Consider the following 14,435-nt stretch of genomic DNA (forward strand, 5'->3'; position numbering starts at 1 on the left):
GCAACATCACTAGCAACGTCACAAAAGTTGTTCGTTAGCAGCGATGTTGCTAGCGATGTTGCTTAGTGTGACGGGGCCTTTAGATGGACAACGTAACGAATTCCCAGCCACCTTAAAAAAGGAGGAGGTTTCCCTCTCCAAAAAACTAATAAAAGTCTCAACCGGTGGACTATTTTTGGGCGGCATATATGTGCTCTTATTTCTAAGACCCAAAGACTTGATGTTAATAGGACTAATTTGTGTGGAATGTGATGAACTTTGGAGATGTGTTTCATCACTAGAAGAAAAATGGGCCTTAATTCTCAAATTCCTATAGAATCTCTGTAGATCCATCTGTAGCCTGAATGTGTTGAATTTATAAGAGGGGCAAAATGATAGACTTTTCTGCAGGAGATTAATTTGGTTAACAGTTAGATTTTTTGATGAAATATTTACAACTATTGAGTCGGTCATACCTGAGACCTGGTCACACTTGAGGATCTCGGTATGCCTGCGGCATTGCCCACCTCGCCTCGGTCTCTTCCTCTTCGTCCTCGATAGCTTTGTCCTAAAAAAGCTTTCTGGCGTCTTCCAGTACGGCCATATTGATAAGATTCCGAATCTGAGGCAGAATTGTCGCTGGAAGAATATTGGGATCTTCGTTGGAATGGACGAAAGGTGGAGTCCCGCCATCGATACACGCGATTATTAGAATAGTCCTCTGTGTCCCTTACAAATTTTTGACGCTTGAGTTTTTGGCTTTCTATCTTGAGAGTCTGTAGTAGTTGTTCATTCTGCTCTTTTATCTTGATAAATTCCTCTGTGGATGAAGTTGAAGTAAGTTGATGTTCTATTGCCACAATCTCCTCTCTTTTGGAAATAATGGACTTATGTAGGTGGTCTAGGGTTAAAGTCATCAAATCAAAGGAACATTTGTTTAAAATCTGCTCAAACCGATCACAAAATTCCCGATTGTCACTAAAGATAGTTGCTTGGATATTGACATGTAGGCCCCTAGGGATCCTCTGGACTTTCAAATACTCCGCAATCGTGGCACAATGTAGTTCGAGATTTTGTGGTTTTCTTGTCTCCTTCTGGTAATCCCATGTTCGTAATTCCTGTGTTGGGATTTGTAGGAAGTCACTTGGTACTGTGACCTGACCAATGATGTCTGCCACTTCACTTGTTGAATATGAAAATACTTCACTGGTCATGCTTCAATCGGGTGCACGTATTAAAGGTAAATACAATTCTGGTTACAATACGGCACTCCTTATAAACTTTGTTGGTGCTCAGATAGGGTCCAACTCCATAAACAATTAAGTAAAATCCGGCACTCAAACTTGTAGAATTTGCAAGAAGAAATTTTTTTTTATTATTATTTTGTTATTATTTTTTTGACAGGCGTAGTATTCTGTGTGACAATCAATATAACGTTTCGGTCATATATGACCTTCTTCACATTATTTCACACTGTAAACATGATAAACAAAAACAAACAAAATTCACATCATTTTGTAGAAAAAATTTATTTAATCTGTTCCTGTTTTGATGTCTTGATGTCTTCCACCCTGATGAGATATATGTTTTCATTATGCATGCGTTTAATAAGTGAAAACATTTTTTCTACAAAATGATGTGAATTTTGTTTGTTTTTGTTTATCATGTTTAGGCCCGTTTCACACGTCAGTGAAAAAGTGACGTTTTTCACTGGCGTGTAAAACACGCACATGTCCCTGCGTGTGCTGTGATTCATGGCACACGTGGGTTGTCTAAGTGCAATCCGGGCTCCGTTCTCCGTGGCCCGTGATTGCACTTAGAAAACAACTCACCTGTGCGCGCTCCCGCTGTCCATGGTGCTGATCGCTCCCGCGGTGCAGCATCCGGCCGGCGGTGACCCCCGCAGCAGCTGCTTCCGGGTCGGCTGTGTCGCGCATAATGAATATGCGCGACAATAATGAGCCGGCTCAGAAGCAGCAGGGAGAACGGGCTGCAGAGGACATCGCTGGACGCCGGATGAGTAAAAATGATTTTTATTTTTTATTTTTTATATTCCACGGACTGCGTGGTCCGTGGAACATCAGTGATGCCAGAAAAAAATGGACATGTCTCCGTGCGGCAATCACGCACACGCGGGTACGCCGCACGGAGACACGTGCAGTGAAAAATCACTGACGTGTGAGCAGACCCATTCATTATAATGGGTCTGCGTATGTCAGTGATTCTGGTGCGTTTAAAAAAAGCACAAACGTACCAGAATCACTGACGTGTGAAAGGGGCCTTACAGTGTGAAATAATGTGAAGAAGGTCATATATGACTGAAACGTTATATTGACTGTCACACAGAATACTACGCCTGTCAAAAAAATAATAAAATAATAATAAAAAAAATTTCTTTTTGCAAATTCTACAAGTTTGAGTGCCGGATTTTACTTAACTGTAGAGTATTCAAACGGTTGTTCACAGACGACATGAAAGTCAGCATGCGGGTTTGGGTTTCACGCTGTCGCACCAGCTCCTGTTGCAATCCAGCCAGCAGGGACACCTGTATCTCGGCGGGGTCCATGGCTTGTTCAATCTGTTACGTTCAGTCCAGGAGTGGACCCACTGGGCCATGCACCGGACTCCCCCAGGGAGGCCACTAGGAGCGAACTCCTATACAGGGACTGTCTGGCGACCACCCCAGAGGGCCTAGATGCACAGTGGCCGGAACACAGGCGGGATACCGGGAGTGTCCTTGGAAAAGTCCGGAGGGAATGCTGAGGCCAGTCCTGTGATGACTTCGGACCGGAGGGAATCTGAACAGATGACTGGAGCCGGGTGAAGACAGCAGGCGGAGTCCGGGACCAGTGACTAGTGCAGGCTGGAGACTTCAGATGTAATCCGGAGGCGGTGGCGAAGTGAAGCAGAGAGACGATGGAGAGGTCCACTGCAAACGACACCGAGGAATCTCCAGGGAGCCAGACCAGCTGTGGCACACAGCGGGCGTCAGGTTCTGAGGACAGAGACAGGGTTAATCCAGGAACAGAACACAGAGGGCTTGAACACTATCACAAGATACTAAGCTGAGAACTTCTTGAACAAGCACCGCCCGTATGTAACAGGAAGTCTTTTATACCCTGCACCTGCAATCAGCCATATCCTGTTCCAGGGATGCTGGCCCTTTAAGTAAAGGTGAATGAGCGTGCCCGCGTCCTAATGCGCATGCGCGAAGCCTGGGAGCCAGAGGCAAGCACAGGAGGCTGGGGACAGGATGCAGAGGAGCCGGAGGCAGAGTCCCGAGTTGCAGCAAGCAGGGAGGACCGCCGAGCAGGAAGCACAGGGGAGCGGGAGCCGCGGTCGGTGAGCACGGGAATCAGATCAGTGGGTACGGAGCGGCGTCGGGACACTGGGACTGGATAAGTGGGTACAGAGCGGTGCCGGGACACCGGGACCGGATCAGTGGGTAAGGATCGGTGCCGGGACCGGATCAGTGGGTACGGGCTGGGTCAGTGGGTAAGGAGCGGTGCCGGGACACCAGGGACGTGACACATAAATAATATATATCCACAGGATAGATGATAAATTCACCACACCATCTCTGGGGGAGGGGGGGGTGTCTGACTGCTCGGATATTTAGGATGAGGCTCCCAAAGTGCCCTGTGTGAATGGAGCTGTACTGAGCATGTGCAAACACATATGTGTTTTTCTGCCTTTAGGAGCGGTGGTCGTACATACTCAGTGGCGTCTATAATGTATGGGGGCCTCCCAACTCACCCCCTAGTTAGGGAGCAATAATGATCAGACAATTGAATTGCAACATACCTAATCCTTTTGTTCTTGGGGGAGATAAGTAGATTAAGAAGAAACACATGCTCAAATGAACTGAGCGTGCACGTGTGAGGAGGGCGGGAGGGAAAGCTGTTGACTTCACAAGTGTTCAACCGTCATTGTGGGATCAATAATACGCAAAACAGTATATTTAAAGGGGATAAAAGCACGGACCCCAGAGGCTTAGTTTTCGGGCTTCAGTTTGCCTCCCAGTAGGTTATATGCACAGGGGTAGACCAATATACATGATTGTTTCTACCCTCACTTGTCTACGGTTTATAGGTGGCAGTGAGGCTCAGCTTCTTTTCTTTAATGGAGTTGAACTGTAATACTATTCATAACCTACGGGCAAGGGTGGCGCTGTTGGTATCATTTACAACCCACTATGAGACAAAAGCAGGTTGATGCATATTACTTCCTCTAGGGGGCACTAAATTGCTGACAAGGTTTATAGATTGCATGTCCTGTTTCTGTAACATTGAAGTTCTAGTATAGGAAACAGTCAGCATGACTGTCAGCAGACTCGCCCCTAATATCTCATCTCTCTGTGTCCCGCCTGCTCAGTGTCTGTATAGCGCTCACTCTGGTGATGTTATATTATGTGAAATGTTATCCTAGCTGTCCCCGCATTATAGAAGCTCATTTAAAGGGGTTGTGCACTACTTGGCTGCCCTCTTTTGTTTTAATAACATACCCCCCATCTATATATAATTGCCTTATTCTGTTGTAAGGGCCCAGGGACAGAGGACCTCAAATGTTCTATATGTCACAGTTGCTTTTCTGGCACGAGGTTGCAGGGGCCGTGTTCCCTGGGTGGTCTACCAGGCCCTGATGTTCCCTGCTATCCACCCCCACACAGTATCCACAGCTGATGGACAGTCCACAGACACGGTCTTGGGGATAACAGTTGCTTTAATACAGCTGGAACAAAGGAAAACAACACGGAAAATACTGTATGTTTCAGTATTTTGTGGGTAGGCCACGGTAAATACAGCTTGGAGTTGAATGCTGAAGTGCAATTAGGGTTCTGGAGCTTTTAAGAGCACGATTTGTTTCAGATTTAATTCTGGTATGCTTTTAGCAGGTTCAGAGTCTCTTGAGCTTAGAGGGTAGATATAATAAAAAGATTGTACAGACCTGGAGTCCTGGGGTTGATTTCACTGCTAGTTAAGACTCGTGCAGTACTTGTAAGCAAATGTAGAAAGTTGCCCAGCGCGCTACGGGGACCGGATGGCTGGTGTGTGGACAATGGCATGCAAGCCACTAATATTGCAGTGGGGCGGGAGACCCTCAAACTTCCCCAATCTGCGTGCAGTAGGGTCTGGTGTATACTCAGTATGCCCTTCTGTCTGAAGAGATGTATATCTGGCCAGTGAGGATTCAGGATAGGAAGCCTTCAGTATATTGGCTGTAAAAATCAGTAAATAGTGAAATTCTAGGCCTCGGGCCTAGGAGGAGTCTTGTGGTGAAGAGAAATTCCACATAATGTCTTCCCTCAGAGGAGACTCAGCCAGAACCAGCTCATTCCAGTTCTTTCTAGACAGAGGCTGGAGAATAGCTCCACCTATTGAGCCTTGTGACCGAGAACTAGCCAATAGGATAACACCCAATGAACACTTCAGATTCTTACAGTTTTCACCAGTAGATGGTGCTAGAACACAACAAATGAAAAATGCTTTACTTATAACATATAGCATAATATTACATATAAGTAAATGTACTTAAAGAAACAGACACAATCTGGACCGGGCCACTACATACTCCCCCTCTGAAGGTGAGCCGTCCTCGGCGATTGTGCGAGTGGAGGACTGCTAAGAAAGGAAGGAAATATATATTTAAGGCACAGTAATAATAAGGCAATGAACAAATGCAAAACATGAATGTGGTAGTGCCAATATGAGATAGTCTCTTTCCGCAATATACTATCGTCCATATGAAAGGCTCTGGAAAGGCACTTTAGTGGTCCAGTCCATAAGTCCATGGCTGTACACAGAAAATTGTGCAAATAATAAACAAGGTGCTTGGTATTACCCAGGTGCAGAGGCTTAAACATTACTAAACTGACCATCCAGCTAAATAAATAAACACGAGATTATATACTCATGGAAAAGGATATGACCTTTTAGTCTTTGTAGCGGGCTGGAAGTGTTCCGTTTGTGCTTCGCTCTGAACGCCGCAACACTTGATCTTCCTCTTGAGCATCAAAGATATTGTTTGCTGGCTCAGGTGAAGTTGGCAGAGGAGCAGCAACTGGAGCAGGAACCGAGACTGGGACATATTGATAGCATGGAAGGATAAATTGAGTGTTGTAGAGGGACTCTTCCACAGTAGGTTGTCTGGCTGGTGTTTCCATTGCAGGAATTAGTGTGTAGACCGGCAAGACTTGTGGAGGAGGTGATGACATCACCAGTAGATCCTCTTTGGTGCATAGCTTCATGCGGTTCCTGTGCACTGTCTGTGGGGCCATTCCGGGTTTATTCACTTCATAGACATCTGACTCAGGATATGGGATAGCTATAACTGTGTATGGCTCTGTTTCTCAGAGTGAGTCGAGTTTTCCTGTGCGGTGGTACTTCTTCAGCCATACCTTGTCTCCAACTTGAAGTGGGGAAGCATTAGCTCTTTGATTGTAGCTCTCTTCTTGTTGACGGTGCGCTTTACCCATGCGGTAATCAACAATCTGTTGGGCTTCGTGTATTCTTCGCTGATGCTCTGAGACCCAATCAGTTTTTGGCAGGGGATTGATCACGTCAGGGACTTGGATTCCAAGAGAACGATCGTTTGGGAGCTGACCTTGTCTTCCAAACATCAGACAATATGGCGAGTAGCCTGTAGAACAGTGGACAGTATTGTTATAGATTTCCACTAACTCGTCAAGCAATTGAGGCCATTCAGCTTGTTTGGTAACAGATGCTGTTCGCAGCATATTGATGAAGGTCTGGTTGACTTTCTCACAGAGGCCATTCCCTTGGGGATGATAGGCGGTTGTTCTCAGCTTTTTGCACTCATGGAATTGGCAGAGTTCTTGAAATAATTGTAATTGGAGAGAAGCTCTGCGTCACCGATATATAGGTGCTCAGGGGGAAAAAAAAGTCAAATATAGAGAATACCCCGGCACACTATTACTCCCAAAGAAAGGTAAATAATGCGACTGTTCATATGCAAATTTCTTTTTATTGATCAAATAGTGCTGTAAAAATATGGAATATGATTCGTCCAAACAAGTCGACGTTTCGGCTGTAGGCCTTCGTCAGACTGGACTTTATCACTGGAAGTATGACAGTATGCAAACACGCCAAGGCGTGAGCCAAGGATTTAAACAGCGGAGGACAATGCGTCAATTATGATATGTACTGTTATGGAGTTTGTATGTTCATGCTGATGGCAACGTGTAAACCAAGGACTATTATGTAGATGCACGGAGTGCATGTGTCACATGCTATGCCAATAAAGATATCACCCCAAGGGATAATAGCAGGTTCCTGGACCTAATGTTAATTGTGCAAAGGAATCACCTTCACATGTCTCACATATCACAGCCGGACTGTTGTGGGGTCCATATTCTGCAGGTCAGTGGGAGGGGGTGTGACTGGAGACTACTGGGGTGCAGACCAATGCATGGTAGATAATACAGATGAGCCCTGTGTTCTCTTCCCACCCTGAAAATACCAGATCCCAGCTGTTAGCTTCGCCTTGGCTGGTGATCTAATTTGGGGGGACCCCACGTTTTTTTTGTTTTAGTTATAAATAATTAAAAAAAAAAAGCCTGGGGAGCCCTCCAAATTAATCACCAGCCAAGAGAAAGCTGTCAGCTGTGGTTTGCAGGCTGCAGCTGTCTGCTTTACCCTAGCTGGCTATCAAAAATAGGGGGGACCCCACGTCATTTATTTTAATTTTTTTTTTTGGGCTAAATACAAGGCTAGGCACCCTTTAGTGGCACATGAAAGGCACTAAAGGGCGTTAGCTTAGAATATGCAGGGGGTGGGATGTTATATATGTTTGACATCTATCCATTCATCCACTGTAGCATTTTACGCTGTGTGCCCACAATCAGGGTTTGCAGCGTTTTGGACACAGAGTGTTTTCCCTGCATCCATAACGCTGCGTTTTGCAGTAGAAGCACAGTGGAAGGATTTTTAGAAATCCCGTGCCCACTGTGTTTCTTTTCTCCGCAGCATACATGGACCTGTGGCGCGGCTTCCTGAGCCTCAGCATGTTAATTTATGCTGCGGAGTCAAGAGTGCTCTCTGCAGGTAGAATAGAACTAAAGTCCACAGCAGCCTGAACCCAAATCGTGGGCATGGGCAGCTGCGTTCTCCCATGGAAAACACTCACATCTCTGCAGGAAGGCTGGCACTGTGTACTAGGCGCCGTGTCGCTGGATCATGGCCACAGAGCCTAACAGTGAGAATATTGTTGCTACAGCAACATTTTTGTAAAGTACCTGTGGATTCAAAATGCTTACTATACTCCTGAATAAAATCCTTGAGAGGTCCAGTGTCCAAAATGGGGTCAATTGTGGGGGGTTTCTGATGTATAGGTACCCAAGGGGCCCTGGTAATGTGACATGGTGCCCACAATTTATTTCAACTTTTCCAAAATTCAAATGGTGCTCCTTCTATTCCAAGCCCTCCCATTTATCCAAATTTTGGCCACATGTGGGGTATCCCTGTGCTCATAAGAAATTTGATAACCTGTGGGGTCCAGATTTTGTTGTTGCCTCTTGAAAAAGTGAGAAATTTGATGCTAAATCAACATTATTGTGAAAAAAATGAAAATTTCAATATGGCAACCTAAGCTTATCAAATTCTGTGAAGTATTCGTGGATTCAAAATGCTCACTGTACACCTACATAAAAGCCTTGAGGTGTCTTGTTTCCAGAATGGGGTCAGTGTGGGGGACCTCCACTGTTTAGGCTCCTTTGGGGCTTTCCAAATGCGACATAGCGCCCGCTAATTATTCCAGCCAATTGTTCAGTCAAATGGCACTTTTCCCTTCCGAGCCCTGCTGTGCACCCAAACAGTTGATTTCCACCGCACATAAGGTATCAGCATACTCAGAAGAAATTGCACAATAAATTTTATGCTGATTTTTTTCGTGTTACCCTTGTGAAAAAAAGCTACCTGGTTGAAGTAACAATTTTATGGTAAAAATGTATTTTTTTTTTATTTTCATTGCTCAACGTTATAAACTTCTGTGAAGCACCTGGGGGTTCAGGGTACTCACCAAACATCTAAATAAATTCCTTGAGGGACCTAGTTTCCAATATGGGGTCACTTGTGTTTTTTTTTTTGCTTTTTACGTATCTTAGGGGTCCTCCAAATGCGACATGGTGCCCGCAATCTTTTTTCAGCCAAATTTCCCTTCCAAAATTCAAATATTGCTCCTTCTGTTCCAAGCCCTCCCATTTCTCCAAACAAAGGTTTCAGACCACATGTGAGGTATCACCGCGCTCATAAAAAAGTGGGTAACAAACATTGGGGTCAAATTTTTGGAATTACCTCTTGAAAAAGTAAGAAAATTGATGCTAAAGCAAATTTTTTGAGAAAAAAAATGAAAATTTCAATATGACAACGTAACGTTATCAAAATCTGTGAAGTACCTGTGGGTCCAAAATGCTCACTATACCCCTAGATAGAAGCCTTGAGAGGTCTAGTTTCCAAAATGGCATCATTTGTGAGGGGTTTCTGCTGTTTAGGTACCTTAGTGGACCTGTAAATGCAACATGGTGCCTGCAATCTGTTTCAGCCAAATTTGCTTTCCAAAATTCAAATATTGCTCCTTCTGTTCTGAACCCTCCCATTTGTCCAAACAAAGGTTTCAGACCACATGTGGGGTATCAGCGCGCTCATAAGAAAGTGGGTAACAAGTTTTGGGGTCCATTTTGTTGTGTTATTGTAACAGCGTGTCCCTCCCCCGCCTGGGCTCATGGTGTAAGAGTCTGTCTCTCCTTGACTGTCCTGTATGTACTACTGGTGGGGGATTGTTTGTTCTTCTCAGCATGGGACTTCTCCAGTCAGCAACTTGGCAAACAAGACAGCCAGGAGTCTAAAGTCCATTCATGTATCAAATGCCATCAAATGTCCGGGCGGAGTTGGGCCCATCTTAGGGGCTGATCCCAGGAGAGAAGAACAATGAGACCCATGTTAGGTTAGTTAGTTATGTTTTGTTGGGTGCAGGGCGAGGACCTGGGCTAAGGCCAGCTCCTTTTGCTCATACATGGACGATTGGACATTGAGGATCAGCTGCCACGCTGCTGGATTTAGGGAACGCATCTGAGGACTGTTGCATTCTCCTTGGCGTCAGATTGCTGGGTGGCGCCCCCGGACCTATTTCCTTTGTGTGGACTCTAAAGAACCATTTGGATATTGGATGTTTTATGCTCCCTGCCTCATTAAATCTTGTTGGATTGTTCATCGGTCTGGTGTCCATTACTGCTCTGTCGCATACCCCGTCACAGTTATTTCTTCTAAAAGTGAATAAATTTGGGGTAGAGCAACATTTTAGGTAAAATGTTATTTTTTGCTTTTTTTCATTCCACATTGCTTTAGTTCCTGTAAAGACACCTGAAGGGTTAATAAACTTCTTGGATGTGGTTTTGAGTACTTTGAGGGGTGTAGTTTTTAGAATGGGGTCACTTTTGGGTATTTTCTGTCACCTAGGCCTGTCAAAGTCACTTCAAATGTGATGTGATGTCCCTAAAAAAATGGTTTTGTGAATTTTGTTGAAAAAATGGGAAATTGCAGATGAACTTTGAACCCTTCTAACTTCTTAACCCAAAAAATGTTGTTTCAGAAATTGTGCTAATGTAAAGTAGACAAGTGGGAAATGTTATTTATTAACTATTTTGAGGGACAGAACTCTCTGGGTTAAGGGCATAAAATGAAAAGTTTAAAAATTGCAAAATTTTCATCAAATCTCCGATTTTTTTCACAAATAAAAGCAAAAAATATTGTTCTAAATTTATAACTATCATGATGTACAATATGTCACGAAAAAACAATGTCAGAATCACGGGGATCCGTTGAAGCGTTCCAGAGTTATAACCTCATAAAGGGACACTGGTCAGAATTGCAAAAAATGGCCGGGCATTAAGTACAAAACTGGCTTCGTCCTTACGGGGTTAATCTAATCTAAGCTACTTGTTCAGATCTGCCTTCTAAACGCTCTTAACGTAGGATGCACTGTATATTTCTATTCTCGAAACACTCTAGGCATGTTCTCTGTGCAAGCGCTGTGTAACATCCTATGACTAACGCAGCTTCAGCTGCCCATTAACATTTTGCATTCTAAACGTCTTTTACGTAGATTTCGTTGTATTCCGTATTCACGAAGCATCTTAAGTAAGTTTTTTGCTTAAACCAACGCAAGCTCTGTATGGGCTCAGGAATGACTTCCTCTTTATCTGAATACTTCCTGATTGCCGACGCCATGAGGGATCATGCACCACACTGGTAGGAAATGTGTTTTTAATATAATTTAATTGCACAGGTATAAATGTTTGTCCATGTTTGCTAGTTTTTTGTGACACCCACTGCCCCTGATGAAGATACCATAGCGACACGCGTTGGGCCAGGTCCCCCCCCCTATATATTGGATAGGGAATCACCATGATAGCAACCTTTCTATTTATTGCTTTGCATCTGCTGTTTTGACTATTTGGTCATTAGGTGCCTTAGGGAGTTTGACTGTTTCTCTAACCAGTGCTCCTATGGAATAGTGATATTTCTGGTTCCTTATATTTGCTACAATTCTCTGGCTAAATTATGGTGATTCTGTTATAATGTGTTTATATTGTGGGAAGACTTACCCTAGATTGGGTCTCATGTCTATTGTCTTGGTGTTTTTAATATGTCTGCACTGTGTTGTATCCTAAATGTGTGTTTTTTTACTTTTTCATATACTAATAAATCCTATATTACACTAGTTCATCCTGGAGTGAGTGCCTTTTGGTCAAGCGCTTTTTCTCTTTTGTATTACAAGGCTGCTGTGATTGGTCATTTTGTCCTGTTGGGTTTGGGAGAGCTGTGCCAGGGGTCCTGGTTCATCTGGACCACCTATATGCATCAGGGCTCTATGGTGATGGGAGCGTGGATTGTTATTCTGTAGGTGAGACCGAAATGACAGTGCCCTCTTCAGAGCTGCTAGGTGTGGAGGGAATCTGCCCAGCTCGGCCTGACAGGCACTGTTGGAGGTGCTTCGATGGACCTGGAGAAGGCGCTTACAACATTCCTGGTGGAATATTTATGTTGGGCTGGAATCCCACCTTGATCAATCTGGGTAAGCCCGGTTTTACACATCCTTCTTTTCGCCGGTTTGGCGGATGCAGCGAACTCCCGTACAGTGTAAATGTGACGTCCTGGACCCCAGGGGTCACAGGTACAACACCATACCGCTTACACACACCCCCACCCCCGGTGAGGACACAACCGTCACATGAAAGGGAGACCTGATGCCTCCCTCAGGGCAGGTAGGGCACACCAGGTGGGCGGAGCCAGGCGGAAAGGCACGCCCACCGAGGAGACTACTGTCCTGAGGCAGGAAGTTCAGAGGGCAGTTCTTAGGACAGTGAAAGTGACCGGAGGTGAGGAGAAAAAACACGTCAGGCAGACAGACGGTGGTGGCAGTCTGCAGGAGTACCGGTACACAACCGGCGGAACCGTAGGGACCGGCTGAGGGTTGGAGCCCGCCGGACCTGAACCGGGGAGTCAGCCGTTTACCGGAGCACCAGAAAGCGGGTACTCAGACCCTGTCCTAGCGTAGAAACCACTAGGTAAGGCAAATTGACTGATTGCTAGCTGGACCTCACGAGTTCATCCACACCCAAGTCCCAACAGAAGGCAAAAGCCCACCGTTACCGAGTGAGTGCCACCACCAAGGGCCAAACACCCGACGGGCCAGTGCCTGCGGGCACAGAGGCCTCCTCCGGCAGCCAAACGCTGAGGTGCGGGCTACCACTGCCCAGGCAGGGGAGCCAAACACACACCAGAGGTGCAAGGGAAGAGGGGCCACCACCAACCCCACAGGGGACACCGGCAGCCGGCCGCGAGACCTGACCAGATCCGAACTTTGGTTTACTACTGACTCAGTGTGTGGTTAATCGTGAGTACATCAGTGCCACTTGGGCATAGCACCGCAGCGCGGCCCCCTTGCACCGCGACCCTCCGAACGTTGCCTGTCCCTCACGACTCACCCAGCCAAAACGCGGTCTTCCCGGCTGCGCACCCACCACTCGACACCGCCAGCCTTGCTAACAGAGCGACGTGGCCCCCGGTCCGGAGGAGCTTGAGCCACCGACAACCCGAGCCCAGACTCCAAGCGGCTCGGCCCGAGCAGCAGAGTAGCCGAGCCCCTCTCAGGGCGGTACACCTACAGTACAATGACAGCGCTGTAACTTCCGGATCACATGCTCCGGTCACATGACAACATGTGAGTGGCACTTGTCGCACTGCCACTGTACTGTATACACTACTGGCGTGCGCTGCATCCGCCAAACCGGCGAAAAGCCGGATGTGTGAAATCGGGCTAAGTGTGAGGGCCCCATACTTCACTGCCGTACAGGAGGATTGGGGTGATGATGGAATTGAAGATTTTTAGCCAGACTCTCACTGGTGGCTTCAGATGATAGTTTCCTTCGGATGGCATAGCAATCTCTATTGCTTATTTGAAACTTCCTGACTGGTGAATTTCCAGGCCCAGGTAGGTGTATTTGTCCGTTCCTGTATGAGCGCAGTTGTTTAAGACAAATGAAGGTGCTGGTACGATCTTCATTTTTCTCTTCTGGAAGTCTATGATGTTGGCCTCCTTTTAGGTTGCTCAGTGGCGCACACGTAGAGCTGAATTTCTCCAAGATTTGTTGGTTGTCTTGGAGGCCTTTCTCAGTTGGTGACAGCAGCAGGAGGTCATCTGCATAGAGCAAATATTTCACCTGGGCGTCATGGAGTGTGAGATCTGGATCTGTTGAAGACTCCAGAGCAGTGTACGGTCATTGATGGAGATATTAAACCCTTAACAACCGCGGGCAGTAATCTTACGTCCTAGCGGTCATAATGTTACTGCCCGCGGTCTGCCGCCGGCAGCATGCTGCGATCAGCACACATCTCAGCTGATATTCACAGCTGAGATGTGCGCCTGCTATGCACGGGCAGAATCATTATCTGCTCGTGCTGTTTAAAACCTTAAATGGCGCTGTCAATATGTGACAGCGCCAATATAATTGCGATCGCGGTAAACTTTTACTTACCGCCCGATACCGGAAGTCACGTGACGTGATCACGTGACTTACAGTAGTTGTCATGGTAGCACAGGGTCATGTGATGACTCCTGTACCTGCCATGAATTACTTTCAGTTTCTCTCGGGCCGCAGCCCAGTGAAGCAGAAAGTGAGTGTATCTGCAGTTTACAGCTGTGTAGCTGTTATCAGCAGATAGGGCAGAGCGATCGGATTGTTGATCGCTATAGCCCCCTAGGAAGACTAGTAAAGTAAAAAAAAAGTTTTAAAAAATTAAAAAAAAACAAAAAAACCGAAAAGTTCAAATCACCCCCCTTTCGCCCCATTGAAAATTAAAGGGTTAAAAAATAAAAAATATACACACATTTCATATCGCCGCGTTCAGAAACACCCAATCTATCAAAATATAAAATCA

The 14,435-nt window shown here is 45.8% G+C and overlaps 1 protein-coding gene across 2 annotated transcripts in view; it reads left to right on the forward strand.

The window, feature by feature from the left end:
* The window catches only part of LOC142258717 (uncharacterized), a 491,515-nt gene that overhangs the window by 381,496 nt on the left and 95,584 nt on the right, over positions 1-14,435 (forward strand). The window contains exon 1 of one of the 2 annotated variants that reach the window (XM_075331333.1): positions 11,197-11,243. The exons of the other annotated variant lie outside the window; for it this stretch is intronic. The gene's annotated coding sequence lies outside the window, so the exon portion shown is untranslated. Of the gene's footprint in view, positions 1-11,196; positions 11,244-14,435 lie in introns of those variants that run through there. 2 annotated transcript variants of the gene reach the window in all.

Source organism: Anomaloglossus baeobatrachus, assembly GCF_048569485.1.
Source record: "Anomaloglossus baeobatrachus isolate aAnoBae1 chromosome 3 unlocalized genomic scaffold, aAnoBae1.hap1 SUPER_3_unloc_2, whole genome shotgun sequence".
NCBI lineage: Eukaryota > Metazoa > Chordata > Amphibia > Anura > Aromobatidae > Anomaloglossus > Anomaloglossus baeobatrachus.